At 35.9% G+C, this 17,293-nt stretch overlaps 1 protein-coding gene across 4 annotated transcripts in view; it reads right to left on the reverse strand.

The window, feature by feature from the left end:
* Nucleotides 1-17,293, reverse strand: part of LOC148945188 (uncharacterized) — a 64,836-nt gene that overhangs the window by 46,939 nt on the left and 604 nt on the right. The gene's annotated exons all lie outside the window — the stretch shown is intronic.

The following is a 17,293-nucleotide window of genomic DNA, read 5'->3' on the forward strand; positions in this document are numbered from 1 at the left end:
GCCGACATGACGGCGGCGAATGTGTGATTTAGTATCGGCGGTGGCGCGCCGAAATTTTTTGGGTGGTGCGCCACGGTTTTCTTCACGGGGGCAATTTTTCTGAATAAAAATAATAATACAAATTCCTATTCACCTCGCGTGTTCTGCCACAACTTGTTTATAAAACTCATTTTTGAATGGTTGGCTAAAAACATAACATAACAATAAGACAAAACAGGAATTTGTCGGGCCGTGCGAAAAGTTTTTATGTTCACCGACAATAAGACCAAGTAGAATTATCCTTTTTACGCGCTAGACCCAGGGAAACCTATATTGTGTTTATGTTTAGCATCACATCGTTACTATAAAATCCCTTTTTTATTCATTTACCTATTTTTAATTATTCAGGATAATTTTTTTATAAATTTTTAAGTTTTAATTAAAAAAACATTATATTCAGAAAATACATACAAAAAATAATTAACACCACCAAAAAAAAAACACTGTATTCACGTGTAAAACTGTAGTTTTAAATTAAAAATTTTAATTTATATATGAAACTCTGAAAAAGTTTATTGTTGTCATGGATAAAAGTGAGTTTGTTCACTCTACTTGGAGCCAGCATTGATCTTTTTTCACTGACTATTAGTCCTGTTGTGCTAAAAAGCCTTTCAGCTGGTGCACTCGTGGCTGGTAAAGCCAAAACTTTACGAGCATAAGCTGCCACCCACGGGATCTGATGTTTGTATCTTATCCAGAAGGTTAACGTCTGTTTTCATTTTCAAATAAATTCATCCGGTTGGCATCAGCAGCCAACGAGAAATAAAGATCAACCTGACGCCGGATCGTCAAGTTGATCTCTTCCTGTTCTGCAAGTGAATTAACATCCTGACCGTTCATCTGTTGCAGTAATTTTTTTTTAATTGACATTTTCTCAGTGCCATCAGATGAACAGAGTCTTTTCGCCATTGGTTCTGATGGTGCCTCATTATCGCTCGCAATTTCCACATCACTCAAGTTTTCATTTTCTGTCTTTTGTGCAATAGCGTTGCTAGAACCAGCAGCACCCACATTTTTCCCATCACCAATCTCTTCAACGAATTCTTTGAGCTCATTTTCCGTCACACTTTTTTTGATCATGTCAAAGAGGAAATCTCGTCAGTTCTGAGACGATTCAAGGAGATGATCATCAATTTCCTTTAGTCTAAAGGTCTCAAAATCCAATAGCGCTGCTGACACCATCAAATCGTCTCGAGGGAAATACTGATCAAACTTGGCCCTCAAGTTTTGCTTCAGCTCTACTATTGAGAATATTTCATCGCCCTTTTCTTCCATCTGTGCCTTTAACATTCCTCTAAATAACAAAGCAACGTTCAGTATCCGAAAAATCTCAACTTTAATTGCTTGAACTGTTCTAAGAAAAGCAGAAAGCAGCTTACAAAGGGCAGTCATGAGCTCGAGATCATCTTCGTCCAGAACTAAGTCAGGTTTGCCAATTTGACAAAGGAGAGTCGATACAACAGGTTTATGGTTTAAAATACTTTCCAACATTGTATAAGTGGCGTTCCACCACGTGGGAAGATCTCTTTTGAGCATCCTGTAATTGTCATTTCTTCCACTGCAGGGTATCTTCTCGGCCACATGAACAATGGGCAGCTCTGAATCTGCATCTAAAACCTGATCAAGCTCGCTCAGTTCTTCGATTGCAAAAAAGGCTTCGGATTTCTGTTTTTCGAATTCGCAGCTTAAATCAGAGCCTCTCTAAGTCAAGGCTTTGACACTAAGTCTAGCTTTTTTCACCAAAGAACAAACTTTTGCAACTTTTGACGCACCTTCAAATGTGATCAGATTGTGAAGCTCATGAGCAACATAATTTTTTTACTTCACCTACAAACATGTACAGCCTCTTGAGGTTTGTGCAGCTTGATCACGCACCACAGTTATGTCCTTCCCTCCAATGTCAAAAATCTTAACACAGGCAAGACGTTCTTTTCTAATATTTTCAGCTGTATGTTGCTCATCACCAAAGAAGTTGAAAGAGTCATATTCTTCATCTCAAAATTTGAAATGACGTACATGAGTCTGTGACACTAATAGTTAAGATGACAGCGATTATCCGATCAGATATCCATAGCCATAGCTCCACTTCTAAACTCTGCCCTGTTGCCAATGATCTTTTTCACTGTTGTGAACGTTGCATCATATATGTCCTGCAAGCAGGAAATGGCAACGTTTCTTTCACTTGGCAAGTCTTCTGCACCTGCAACAATATCATACTTTGCACAAAACTGTGAAAAACCTCTTTCATTTACAATATTGAAGGGAAGGTTATCCTGTGCACACAGCAAAGCAATATCTCTGCCAAGAACATACTTTGCATCTGAATTCATACTAGCATTGGACCTTGGGGTCCCATATAATGCTCCAAATAGGCTTCTTTTTTTGTTAGTAGGTCTTTTTTCATCTCAAGCTTGATGGCTCGCTTTGTCTCTTCCTTTTCTTCGTGGTTCACCTTGAGATGTGTGATCAAGTTTCCCGGGCTTACTTTCCCCTTGTACTTCGCCAAACCTCAGTAAATGTCTTTGAGCAGGGCATTCTTCTCAGCCTTTTGTAAACACAACTTGTAATAAAAATGGTCTTTATCCATCTACTTAGTAATCCCGTTTTTCTTCAGAAGTAGGCCACACAAAAAGTTCCAAGGTGGTGACTTTTTGGATTTGTCCAGGGACATTGAAAAGAGTAATGCAGGCTCACTGGCAAACTGTTTCGGTGACTGGGTCTCCATTTTTCATCTAGAACAGATGCATAGCACAGAAATAATATCTTGACGAGGGGTTACCCAATTGATATCTTGGTGTAAAATGAGTGCCCGGTGATGGCCAGTACTGGGCCGGGGTTTACAGCTGGTGATACATGAAAATCTGTGATATAGCAATTTTTTCATGAAATTCTGCCGGCACCGGTGAGCGCCAGTCGGTGCCAGGGAGTAGGGAACGCCTCGTATCCTGATTTGCATTCGACTAACGTCCAAGAACAATATATCTTTTTTTTAGCTATCGGTGTTGGTGAAAGACTTAAAATTTTAAATATTTAATCATTCAATAAAATTTTTAAACAGTTAATCAGTCCTCTAAATTGTCGTACCCAGAAATTATGTTTGAGGGGGAGGGGTGACCTAAAAAAAACTTCCTTTCGTGAGTTTTCTCTAAAGACTTAGAGTAAAAATATGCTGAGATTTTTCAACCCGGCTTAAAAATTAGAGAAAATATATGGGGGTTTGAACCTGCTAACTCACCCATCCCCTACATATGGCCTTGGTCTTGTATATGAACTAAAAGAAAATTTGTTGAGTCTATAGGAGTTAAAGTGCGTTCAGACACGCTTCTATATGGAATCAATTTTTTTAAAACAACTTTTTCTGAACGAAGTAAAGAGCGAAGTTGAAACTTAAAACGGACAAAAATTATAACTTCACAGCCTATTCTCAATGGCTAGTTCTCAACTGATTTTTTATGTGATAGAAAAGAGCAACTTATATGAGATGAAAATATTATCTCTGGATGTTCAGTTTTAGCGGCTCATGATTGAGTAGATGTGCAGTTTTTTCGAAGTGCATATTTACAAGTTTATCAGTTATTTTTAACAAAGCTGTTAATTTTTTTTTACCCCAAGACATGCAAGTAAATAATTAACCATGCCTCATTTAGACAATGTACACTTTTTTTGTTGAAACCACAGTAAAAAAAACTTTTTTAATTTATGGATTATTATATTCTTTTCTGCACTTTTTTAGAAAAACATTCCACTTTACCATTATTGTCCAAATTTTTTTTAATATGGGACGAAATCGAGAAAGACTATAATCTAAAAAATTCATTTGTAAAATTTTTATTTAAGGAAAATAGTCTTATTTATATTCATGCTACAGGCTAAAAAAGATATTTCAGTTGTTAGTATCAAGAAAAAAAATAAGAACAGAAAAAAAAAATAAATCAAGGTTGGTCAGCTTTGACTACCACTTCCTGGGGCTCCAGACCAAGTAACGAAGCAAACAGCACCAATACTCTTAAGTTCAACTATAAACACCTTCACAAATGCTATAACTAGAACGGAACCCTTTTCACCCAGTATAAAAACATTTTGGCCATAAAACCCAGTCAAACACGCTATACTGACATTCAGAAATAAACTATGACAGTTCACAAAATCTAGATTTTTTGAAAATTTTTTGAAACGTGAGAAACGCTTAGTTCAACATCCTATTTAAGCGAAAATTTTCAAATGAAAAAAAATAGGAAACGGTTATACAAATACATTTAAATAAAATTGATCTCACGAAGGGGCTGCAGCACAGCCCCTACTGATAGCTGAAACATTTACTGATATACTAGGAAGTATACATACAAGATGGCCAAACAAAAGCCATGTCAATTTTAATTTGAATATAGGTTTAAATTATTTCTACTATGACGATGAGCCCTTTTTGCTGTGTAATTTCAAGGTGAACTTAAAGGTATGTGCCTAACATAATAGATATCCCAGACAATTTTGACACTTTTTAAAAGGGAACAGCATCAGTTGGGAATCTTTGTAGAACTTAAAAATTGGAAACTGCATTCAGTAGTCTATATTGGTTCTTATAAAAAAACGGCTATAAAAAATACCACGGATATTTCTTTTTTCTTTATTTTATATATGATAAGTGAAAAATACTAAAGGGAATTATTTTGAAAAAAGCGTAAAAAGAAGCTTTTCGAAAAAAAAGTAAAAGCCAGTGCTGGTAAAGTAAAAGTAAAAATCTAAAACGAGTAAAAAAGAGTCATTTAATTATTATAAGTTAAAAAAAAGAGAAACTACTGCCAAATAATAAATGAAGTCTAAAACAAAGATAAAATAATAAATAGTCAGGTAGAACCAATGCTCAGGTGAAACAAGAAGTATATACCATTAAACCTAAAGTGGGCATAATTAAGATTAACATACGGGCCAAGTCTCAACCGGAGGGAAATTTCCAAAGAGAAATGAAATTGAGGTGTCTCATTTCTCAGAGTCCATTAATATTTGATTGAAAAATTTGTTTTTACTGAAAACAAAACACTAAGTAAAGCTAAATGGATTTTTCACAAATACATAATCTTGTTCCTACATATCTTTAAAGATGTTACGATCTTAGTTATTATGAATAAAGCATTTTTCAGTCACTTTAAACTTCATGTGAAGTAGCGAGGGGGGGATTAGTTGTAAAAAAAGGCCGATAAAAGTTATTAACATGTTCAAAAAGTTCAAAAATTTGGAGTATTAGGACTCTCGAGCCCAAAGCTCCCCTCCTCCTTTGCTCGTCCCTAAACAAATCCAAAATCCTTTATCTGTTATTTTGTTGTGAACGGGTAGGCTACTAGTCTATTTTTATGTGTCTTTCTGAACTGAACTAAACGCAGTTTCAAAAAATTATAATTCCTTTACATTCAAAAAATAGCGTAAGCCTAGAATTAGGGTCATTGAGAAAGGGCATGTGTTAAGAAAGTTTTGTTTTTAATTTACTATATGCAGAAAAATTTTGGTTTACTGATTTTAAATACGATTGAACTACATTTTACCCACCCAAGTAATGTACGAAAATATATATCCAAATTTGTTTTTTTCTGTTTCTTGAATTCGTGGGCGTTGTTTTAATTTTTGTCTAACATGGTTGAAACAAGAGTGACGCATGGCAAAATGCAGATAAAATATATAATTTTGGCTATATTTTTGAACATTATGGAGTAGTGGGGGGGGGGGGGAAAAACACTTGGAAAGCCTTTCAAAATTCCCATTTCTATCCTTTTACACAAGAAATTGGTACCTATTGGTTTTCGAAGTCACCTCGGTTTAATTAGCCCCAAGAGCCCCACCCTTAATAGTGTCTGGATGTGGTGTTAAAATAACAAACTTAGACATTACAGGGGACACCAATGGTACCTTTCACGTCCGAGGCGGTGGGGGGGGGGTTGCAAATATTTAAATTAATATACAGAAGAATTTTCTGCACTTATGTATTATACGAGAACCAAATTTGGATCGCGAAGATCAGATAAGACAATGACATGTTAGTTCACAATGCATAGTGATCTAGGCCATACCGAGAATTTTTTCTTGGAGGGGGTTTTACTAAAAGATTTTTTTGGGGGTGGGGGGTTAAAAAAATCAAAAAACGCATACAAAATTTTTTTATATCCATTTTTTTTACTTTTTTACGTGTCAAAAAAAAATTTTGGGGGGGGGGCGAAAACCCCCTTAACCCCCCCCCCTCCCCCTTTGGATACAGCCTTGATGGTGATAGAATAAAGTGTGTCACCATGGATGTTCAAATTAAGATTTGGGATTTGCCAAGAACCGAAGAACAAGCAATCATATTTTTACAGGATAAGAGGTTGTTGCCCAAAACAAAACAGTGCGTCAACGGAGACACCATTACTTTGTACTCGCAGGAGTAGGAATATCATTGGAATTGTAAAACCTAACAAATCTGTTTGACCTGCTTTTTGGGCAAATACTTCTTTTTGGTAGAAGGTTTTCCAGTTTTGCTAATAAAGTATTGCATTTGCATCGTATTTTATTTTATTTCATTATTATTAGTCACATAGGTACTGTTGCATTATATGGTACCAACGAAAGAAGTCGAGTTTGGCCAATGCAAATGAAATAAAATAGGATGAATATAAAATATTTTAGAAATAAATTTGGGCTATATATTTGCACATTAGGAGGGGATGGAGTAAAGCATAGCATATATTAAATACGTAACCTAACCTAGGTACCTTCCCCCCCCCTAAACCCCAAAAAACAATAGTTTAAATATTGTAAACTCAAAGAGAAACCACGCTTTGCGATCAATTTATCTAGCAAATAACCATTTGTCTGGTTTTCGTGTAGTATATCCTTGCACAGTCTATAGCGTTGGATGACGTATAATGCACCAGTACCACCAAACTTCACTTCTTGAGTGTTTCTCGTATAATTTATAAGTACCGAATTTTTAAATAAAACAAACCCTAAAAGCATTTTTTTCAATGTGTATAGCGGCAAACTATCACCGGGTGAGGGGGATAGACGGTACTCAAATTTACGCTAATGATACCTAATATTCACTGATTCATTCAGGGAATTATGAGTTTACACTGTTAAACAAGAATCGATTTTTAAAAAATCATATAAAAGGATCCGTTCTATAAAAACACTGTACTTCACTGTTAAAAAACAACCCCTCGAGACGTAAAGTTTGATTATTGCTAGTTAAATTAAACATTATGATGAAAATTCCATAGTTTAGAAAGACTTTTGGGCTATATATTTGCGCATAAGGGTGGGAGGGGGGGTAAAGCATAGAAGATATTAAAGACGTAACCGAACCTAACCTAGGTACCTTTGTTTGCCCTTCTACCCCAAAGGAATATTGTTCATGGAGTGAGAAACCCCTGTTTGCTTAGCGCACAATAGCAATTCTCTGGTTATAGAAGCTGCTTGACTAGTTTTTTGCGTCACAATTTCTCGACTGGTTGTGGTATATTAGACAAGTACCAAAAACACTTCAAGAATATAGAGCAGTAATAATTTTATCAGACTTATCTGGTTAAATAATGTTCAAAATATTTTTCAAAACATTCATCAACAAAGCAAACAGCTGTTTCCTATATAATTACTGGTTTTAATATATTTGATTGTACGACAGTTTCTTGAGAGTACCCCCCCCCCCCAACCCAGTATTTTAATAATGAATTACCTATGTTATAATATCTTATTAGACTAATAATATTTACCTATGTTTGATCTATCTGATTGATTTTTCTTCTTATGACTAAAACTGAATATATAGTATACAGATGTTGTCTGCCGTCTTGCCTGTTTGTCTCTAACCTGTCCTGTAATGTATTAAGGTCTTCAGCATTTAAAAGCGTCTTCAGCATCACAAGACAAGAGAAAAATCGATAAATAAAGATGCTATTACTAGCTTAGTATGTTATGCGTTACTTTCTGTTACACTAATGATTGTCAACAAAATTACCGGAAATTGTTAATTTTTTATGGGTAAAGTATACTTTTTGAAAAGTATTAAACAAGTACTGTTTTCTCAGAAAGTACATCTTTTATAAAAAAAAATAGTATTAAAATAGTACTTTGGTACTTCCGTAGCAACCTTGAGTAGATGCCTTCAAAAATAAGTAGAGAGTCAGTAGATTTAATATTTGAAAGTAGAAAAGTTCAAAAATAAATATTCTACTGCCAAAATCAGTAGAAGTGGAATCACAGATGACGAGCCCAAGATGACATTTTTTATCTTTAATAAACATATCAGCCGGGATGAAGTTTTAAGCCCTACGGTCGATATCGGTAAGCAAAAGAGACAAAAGAAGAGAAAAAAAACGGCGGCGTAATAGGGCCGCCGCCGCCGGTAGAATCAGCGGCGGCGTCAGCGCGCTGATGCAAGCTCGGCGGCGCGCCGCCGTTTTTTTTTCGACGGCGCGCCGCTATTTGTGTTGGCTGGGCTACCCTTCTTCTCCTTTCTTGGCTTGCCAATGGTCTCTGTAGATCCGCTGCAACCCGGAGTAACTGAAACTTGAAATTCTTTTGAATGACAGATTCTATTTGTGTTGGCTGGGCTACCCTTCTTCTTCTTTCTTGGGCTGCCAATTATCTCACATATTGTGAGACAATTATATGTACTTTGACACATATTATCAAACCTTTTTTTCCCAAAGTGTGGGAAAGGGCCCCATGACCAAGGGTGGTCATCCACCCTTGTACACCAATCATTTCCCCAAACATATTCAATCATAATTTTTGTGATAGCCATTTTGTTCAGTGCAGTTGAAAGGTCCAGAAATTATGTCTTTGAGGATAACTCCCCCCCCCCATACAGCCCTCAGGTCAAGGGTTGTAAGTTATGCCCTGGGGGCATAGAAGGTTTTTTATAGATATGGTGGTTGTATAAACTTCGAAGAGGGCTCACTGCATTGGTAATCAGAAGTTATAGTGCTCTTTTTAAGAGTCAAAGTGATCAGAAAGCAAATGCCCCCCCCCCCTCCCCACACACACACACGCCATATTTTCCCAAAATGCATCTGAAAGAAATTTTAAGATGCTCATTTGTTGTTGTAGAAACTTCAAAAAGGGCTAAGTTGGTTGGTAATTGAAAGGGCTAGACCCTATTTAATAGTCAAAAGTGATTGGAGGGCAACCACCCCCACCCATCATTTCCCCAAATACTTCCAGTCAAAATTTTGAGATAGTTATTTTGTTTGATGTATTTTACAAGTCCAGAAATTATGTCTTTGAGGATGAGAACCCCCTGACAGTCCTCAGGGCAAGGGTTGTAAGGTATGCCATGAGGGCATTTAAGGCTTTTACGGAAATGGTGGTTGTGTAAACTTTGGAGGAGGCTCATTGGATTGGAAATCAGAAGTTAAAGAGCCATTTTTTAGAGTCAAATTTATCAAAGGGCAGCTATACCCCCCCCCCCATGTCACATTTTCCCCCAATGCATCTGATAGAAATTTTAAGATAGCCATTTGTTCAAAAATGGTTCAAAGATATCATAACATGGCATTTGAGATTGACACAACCCCCCGAAGTATGGGGATAAGGGTTTTAAGTTTTGCCACGGAGGGATGTAAGGTTTTTATGAAGAGTTGGTCTTGTGAGCTTTAGAAGAGGCTCACTTGACTGGAAATGCTTACTTCTAGTTCCATTTTGAAAGTCAAGCGTGATGAATAGAGAATAGTCCCCCTCTCCCTGATATACTCTTTACCCCAATCACATTCAATCAAAATTGTGAGACAGCCATTTTGTAGCCAATAGTCCAAAGAGAATATTCAAATTCATTTAATTCAAAAACAAGACATAGCTCTCGTGGGCAAAGCCCAAATATGATGTCTCTTAGTCATAATTAGCAAAATAAAGTTGTCTGATAAAACTTTGTCAGGATAAATAAACTAAAGGATAAAAACACTTGAGATTGAGAATAAAATTATCTGATAAAACTTCGTCAGGATAAAATAAACTAAACAATAAAAACACAAGAGATCATTGTAATATTTGACAAAGCTTGGCACAAAGCTTTTACTGTAGTGCATGGTGTTACAGTGGACTGGGGTTAGTTTCGGAACTTTCTCAGCCACTTCCCTGGGGGGACGAGATCTTATAGGGACAAAAGGTGGGGGAAGGAATGATCGGTAGATGGGATGTTGAAGGAGGGAGGAGCCAAATCTTTGGCATAATTTTCCTCGGCGGGAAGAAAGGGATTCAAGTTTAAATTCCTTGAGGTAAAAGGAGTAAGGTAGATGGGAACCACCATAAATGATTTGCAGTGATCTCTTCTGAACTCGTTCTATTTTATCAATTTCATCCTGGGTAAGGGCAAAGTGCCAAACCGGACAAGCATATTCAACTAAGGGGCGGATGAAAGTGAGTAAGATTAGTTTCAGGTGGTCCTTAATAACTCGAAAATTTTTTCAGTGTTTTTAGCATTTTGACTGTACTGTTAGCTTTTTATACAATTATTTTTGTATTATCCCGCCATGAAAGGTCAGAAGAAATCACCACATCTAGTAAATTTATTTTATGGCTTATTAGCTCGGAAGCGATAGGAGATTCGAAAGACGGTTGAGTATTCTGAAGAAAAGAAAATGTTGTGACCGAGCATTTGTCTTTATTCACGACCATGTTTAGTTCAGCCGCCTCTGAGGTAACTTGGTCAATGAAGCCACCAGAATTGCTCTTCGAATTCTTCCATATAACGTACATTAAGGAAAAGTCGTCAGCGTGTTTCTATCCGTCTTCCAATTCTGCAGCAATTTAATTTGTAATGAGGAAGAGGCCGAGTAACTCGATTCCCATATCTTTTGGACTTCCACAAAAAACTGGTACAAACGAGTAACATTGGCTCTCAAACTTCACAGTTTACTCTCTATTTGTTGAGAAGCTCTTGATGATTTTAATAATAAAGCTGGGTATATTTTTTTCCGCCATTTTTTCTAAAAGGATTTTGTGATCATATAGGTCAAATACTTTTCTGAAATCAATTGCAATTAAATTTATCCATTGCCAGGTTCATCGAGATGTTTTAAAAAAAAAACAATTAAAATAACGAGATAATGAGCTGTTAGACACTTAGGGATGTAACCATATTGCTTTCGATCCGTTAGTTTCAAAAGATATTTGTTCAGCCTTGCGGCAACACAGCTTTCGTATATTCTGCTGAAAACTGACGTAACTGTGATCGGCCGGACACCAGAGATATCAATAGCTGCTCCTTTCTTTGGAATTGGAGTAATAAACCCTTTCTTCCATTTCTTTGGAAAATATCCTGTTTTTGTTATATTATTGAAAATTATCTGAAGGGGAATGATAATCCTTTAGCAAATGCTTTAATGAGAGCAACTGGAATGTCAAAAGGGGCAACGGAAGTTCTTTTTAACGAAGAGAGTTTACGGATTATAATTGCCAATGAAATATCAGCAATTAAATTATCATCTGAAGGAGTAGTTAAACTTATTGAAGGATCCTCGGGTGGAAGAGGGGGGTAAGACTGCACAATTAAAGCAAAATGGGCATTTAAATCATTTGCGGTTTTCTCTAGTTGCTCCTCCTTCATGAAGTCAACTGGTTGAGAGCTTTTGCCAGTCAGACTTTTTACTTTACTGAAAAACTGCGACGGTTTGGACTCCAAAAGATGGTCAACTTCATTTTCATAGTAATTTGGTTGTCCCTTTTTGATTTTCCATTTTATTTGGTTTGCCAACTGTTTTGCTTGGTTCACTTGACCTTTCTGTAATAGGTGCAATTTATGTTTTATCAGTTGCTTTATTTTTAAATTTACGTATGGTTTATCAATAGAACAGAATTTAGTCTTACGTTCAGGAAAGTACTCGAGAAATTTTGAATTTAACTTATTATGGAATTCTTCTACTTTGGAATCCAAGTCTTTAGCTGAAGAGACTGCGACCCAGTTTTCTCCCGTCATTCAGTCACCTAAGTGCAGCAGACCATGGTCAGTGATCGGCCTTGAATTAACTTTGGTTACTGAATATTTAATTTTTACTTTTTCCAAGGGGTTCCACTGTAACATATAATGATAACTTCCGCCAAGTGGTGCTAGTTTACTTGGATTCTGGTAATATTCCAAAAGCTTTGTCAGGATTACATCCAGAGAAGTATTCCCGTTAGTTGTTGGGAATTTGACTAGAGTTTTAAGGTGAAGTGACTTGGCCAGCGATTTGCTATCGATTTCGTTAGTATCTCCGAGCATTACTTCTCCAAAATAGGGGTAAGTTCTCTGGACGTAATCTATTGATTCCTGCAGCTTCTCCCAAAAAGCTTTTCTTGCTGCAGCTGGCTGACCAGGTGAATAATAGAAAACGGACAATGCTACGGCAGAGAGTAGCCTATGGAGTCGCGTAGGTTTGGCGTTTTACCAAAAAATTTAATAATTATCTCAAAGAAAAGTTTTATTTAAAATCTGAGATTTAAAATCTTCGTGCATATAACAATGTCTTCAGTAATCAAATATGAGAAATATTTAGGCAGACGTTGAACTAAATCAAAACAAACAATGAACATGTAAGCTTTCAAAAAGGTGACAAAGCAATATCTCAAGAACAACTTATATTATTAAGTTAGATCTTTAAGAGTTAGTTGTGGGGGATTTTGAACTAGCCAGAAGGCACGAAGTGTATACATTTAGCACTACAACTGCAGTTACTGTAACTAATGATACTAAGAGTATTAAGGTGAAACTTCTAGGAAGTGTTTAGGGGGCATTCCAATTAAATGAAAAAACTGTATACATGCAGGTTTTCAAAAAGGCATATAATATCATAGGCAGCACCACTCTATAGTAGCTAGAAATATCATTGAAACATTTAGAGAAGCTAATTCAATTCAAAATTAAAAGTTCTAGGGTCCCTTCTAAGAGTAAAAAGAAATTGGAGGCCAATCAGCCCATCTTTCAAGCCGATTTATTTCCAGAACACATCTAGTCAACACTTTGAGACAACTATTTTATCCAGCATAACAGAACGGTCCAGCAAACTATGTCTTTAGGGATATTGGGCATGTCAAACCCCCACAATTATGCCAAACTATGGATTCTTATAGAAAGAAAAAATGGAAAGCTACAATTTTTTTTTCATGAAAATGACTTTTGTCAATAAAAAACCAACAGAAATTCATCTAAAAAAAACTTTTTCCACAAAAGAAGCTTTTCTAAGAAAAGTAAAGAGCTCCATTAAGCCAAAAATGGGCAATAATGAAGTCAAGTAATCATTCAAGTGCAAAACTACCACAAATCACTATCAATAAATAAATGAAACTCAAAATGAACAGAAATTAGAATAAATAGCCAAGTCAAACTGGAAACAAGCAGAAACTAACATTAGTAGAGCTGATAACCCCTATGCAGACCTCCCGCTAGATTTTTCATGAAAAATATGAACTTTTGACCATAAAAATATGAACTTTATGAACTTTTGATTGTGCTTTTTATGAACCAATTATGAACCTGAACTTTTGATTGCGCTTTATAAACTTTGAAAACTTTTGATTGTACTTCTTATGAACCAATCATGCATCTAAATTTACAATATGTGCACCTCAGAAACTGTCCGTGGACACAAAAAGCGTCAGTTGGTGTTTTCATCACTTGTGCACATATTCTTCTTGTTTTTTTTTTCACGAGTTTTTCAATACAACAGTACAAAATATTCCACTCTACTTGTTCCTTTTGGCAAAATATGACCAAATTAAGGACGACTTTCGTCTGTTTACCCTGCTCCGTATCAGATCAACCTCTCTGGCTGCCTTATCTTCGTCGCGCATCTTCCAGCTCAAAGCCTCAATCACATTTTGTGCAAGGCTTATTTCTACAAAGTCTTTGGCATCTGTATCTTTTTTCAGCTTCTCATTAGCTTCTTGAAGAAGCCTTTCTGCTACTTGTCTCTTCTCCTTTTCAACTGACTTCTTCTCAATAAAATCTTTTCCAGGTGTTCAATGATCTTCTTCTCAGATAACATCCTCTTTTTTCCTCTTCTCCTTTCCAAATGGACTCCTCTTCAGCCTGTCTAAATTGCTCAGTTTTCAGGCACAGTTTATAGCTCTGGTATGCATTTCGCCCCAAATTCAACAGCTCTTGGGTAATAGGGACTATCTTGGGCCTGTTCTCAAACTTCTTTAGAGCATCAGAGACTGTCAGTCTAGCATTGAGTATTTTCAAATTCATCAATGATTTTTCCCAGGCCATGACCCGTCCTGACCGAGAAAAGTCACATTCAATGTCAGCGTTCCCATGTAACATGTAGAGAGCTGCTTTTACTATCTTTGAAACAAGGGGATATTTTGTCTGCCCTTGATAGTTTTTCAGACTAAAAACCGAGTTCCATAAAACATCAATCCCCAATGAAGTCATGTTCTTAGGCAAACTTGGTTCCGGCTGGAGCAAGTTCCATTCGTCACTGGCAGCTTCAGTATTCACACGGAAAGACATAAATCCAACAATTTTCACGAAGTCACTTTTTCTTGTCTCTGGATTTGAATCATCCAGCCGCAGACACCAGAAATAATGAGGGGCACTTTGGCCTAGTGATTTCTCTTCAACATGGCGGCAAGCGGCCAGGTAAGCAGTTCTGGCACTACTCCTGAAGTTCAGAGCATCAACTTTTGTACCTTTTACAGGCATTCTTCCACAACGTCACCGCATGCCACTTCATCAGATGGAAGAAAATCCCCACTTGAACAGGAGAGCTCAGAAAGTTTTTTTTTCCTTCTGAATATCAGTCAAAGCATTTCGTCATACAGAATGTGGATAGGTGGTTCTCCACGTTGAAACAACTCTGTGAACTGAGCAAATAGCTTTCCAAAAGATATGATAAAGAGGACTAATGCTTTGGTTGTGGTACACTTGAGACTGCTAGATATCTCTCGGTATCCGCTGGACTTCATCATCAATTCTTGTCTTTTCTTAGGGATGAATTTCAGGAAATACTCATCAAGACCATCCTATTGCTCATCAAGTCTCTTAACTCAAACAACAATGGTTAGTCATTGACTTGAAAGATGTTTAAGAAAACAATGTGGAGGAAGCTCCACATCTTGACAAAAACATGCAATTTTACAGTTTGAAACATTTTAAATAAAACTCTTGCACATTTGCTTTGCTTTTCCTTTATAAGGAAAAAGGGAGCAACCGCAAGTGCTTTCCAGCTAATGGCAAGAAAAATATGAACTTTATGAACCTTTTTTCTAAATTATGACCCATTTATGAACCTAGGTTAAAAATATGAACTTTTTCATAATTATGAACCCAGTGGGAGGACTCCCCACGCTTTAATAAGACCAGAGAATCGTCCGTACTTTCAATACAACATAATATTTTCATCTGTTTTTACTTTTTTTACTTAAATAAGGAAAAATCTTTTTTTACTCACTTTTGTTAGCCTATTTTTCTTTTTATGAAATGTATGTCATTAAATGCACATTATACTAAAAATCCACGGTCATTTTTTTTTCTGTAAAGCCTAAAGCGGGGCTCCCATGGCGCCAATAAAGTTAATAAAGCTGTCCATAAAGTTAATAAACCATTTTCCTCTCATAACTTTATTGACTTTATGGTTGTCGGAAAGAATTTAAACTTTATTTAACTTTTTCAAAAAAGTCCAGAAAGTTTAGCCAATAGGAGAAGACTTGTGGAAAATTTCAATTCAGCTTAAAGAAACTAATTAGATAGCCAGTCCTGAACTTTTTTCTCTAATCTGTGGAACATTAATATGTGGAACATTGAAGCAGGAGACTTGCTTATTTCACTAGTGAGAAATCAACCTTTAATATACAGTTCCTAACAAGGGGAACATAAGGACAGAATTTGTGTTGAAAATGCATTTAAGGAAATAAGTGAAGTAATGTGTCAAGAACTGGGTCCTCATTTTTATCTGTGAGCCTTCTTTAGTAAATTTAAAGTAAAAACAACATCTAACTTAAGACTAACTTATTAAATTGAAAAAGTTATCAAAAAATAATGTCAGATATATTCAAGAATGAACGTGTGAATAATTCAAATTAATTGCTTCAAAAAATTTCCATAAAGTCAGGAAGGTAAAATTCATGTGTGAGCGCAACAAACTTTACAGTATTTAATTTTCCGGAACTTTATTAACTTTATTGACGCCATGGGAGCCCCGCTTAATTTGAGAAGGCATGGGGGTTGTCAGCCCTTCTAATGTTAATTTTTGCTTGTTATGAGTTTGACTTGGCTATTTATTATAATTTCTGTTTGCTTTGAGTTTCATTTAATTGTTGATAGTGATTTGTGGTAGTTTTACTCTTGGAAGATTATTTGACTTTATTCCTGCCCATTTTTAGCTTAACAGAGCTCTTTACTTTTCTTTGAAAACTTATTCTGCAGAATATTTTTTAAATTAATTCAAATATATGACACCATCATATAGCCAGGGGGGCAGCTGCCCCTCCCCCCCTTATGGGTGCCCATGTATATATTTGCACATTAAGAGGGTGGGAATAAAGTTCATACTTACCTCTATAGTCAGAACTGTATCCTGAATCCAAATTTAATATTCATTTGCATCAGAAATGATCTTTAACTCCCCCCCAATTTGCAAATATATACCCTGAAGTGGAATATACCCCAAACTGGAATATAAGGGTGGGGGTAAAGCTCATTTTTGATGCAAATACATGGTAAATTTGGATTTGGGATGCAATTCTGACTACAGAGGTAAGTTTATTTCTAAGCTACCTGAATAGTATGTTAATATAAACCTTACCTGGATTACAATGGAAGTAAACATTAAAATCAGAAGAAACATGTTGCATATTATTAAGTAAGAGTTTCACTGTTTTATTTTAGTTTTATGGTAAAATTCTAGATGAACTAGACCTACTTTTGGTATAAGCCTAGGGTTCCAGTTAAAGTTCACGGTAAATTTGCAGTGGACCATATAATTTAGCTAGGATGAAAGTGAAAACATCATTTGATGTTTTTTATGCTCTTTCAAAATTCATATAAAAAAAATTAAGGGCTTAATAAATTAAATGCAAGGGAAATTAAGGAGCCAAGATGCAATTTATGACAGAAGCAATTATTGAATTATGAAAGAGCATAAAAAATGCACCAAATGATGTTTTCACCTTCATTCTAGCCTAGCTAAATTATAGTGCCACCTTGAAATTTATCATTGTTTGAAAACAGAAAAATGCAAGTTGAATCAATGATTGTTTTTCAGAGTATTGTTGAAAAAAAAAGTACAACAGCAAAAGAAGTGAAGATAAA

This window comes from Artemia sp. Qi Xiang Cuo, chromosome 13 (assembly GCF_049724085.1).
Source record: "Artemia sp. Qi Xiang Cuo chromosome 13, ASM4972408v1, whole genome shotgun sequence".
Taxonomy (NCBI): domain Eukaryota; kingdom Metazoa; phylum Arthropoda; class Branchiopoda; order Anostraca; family Artemiidae; genus Artemia; species Artemia sp. Qi Xiang Cuo.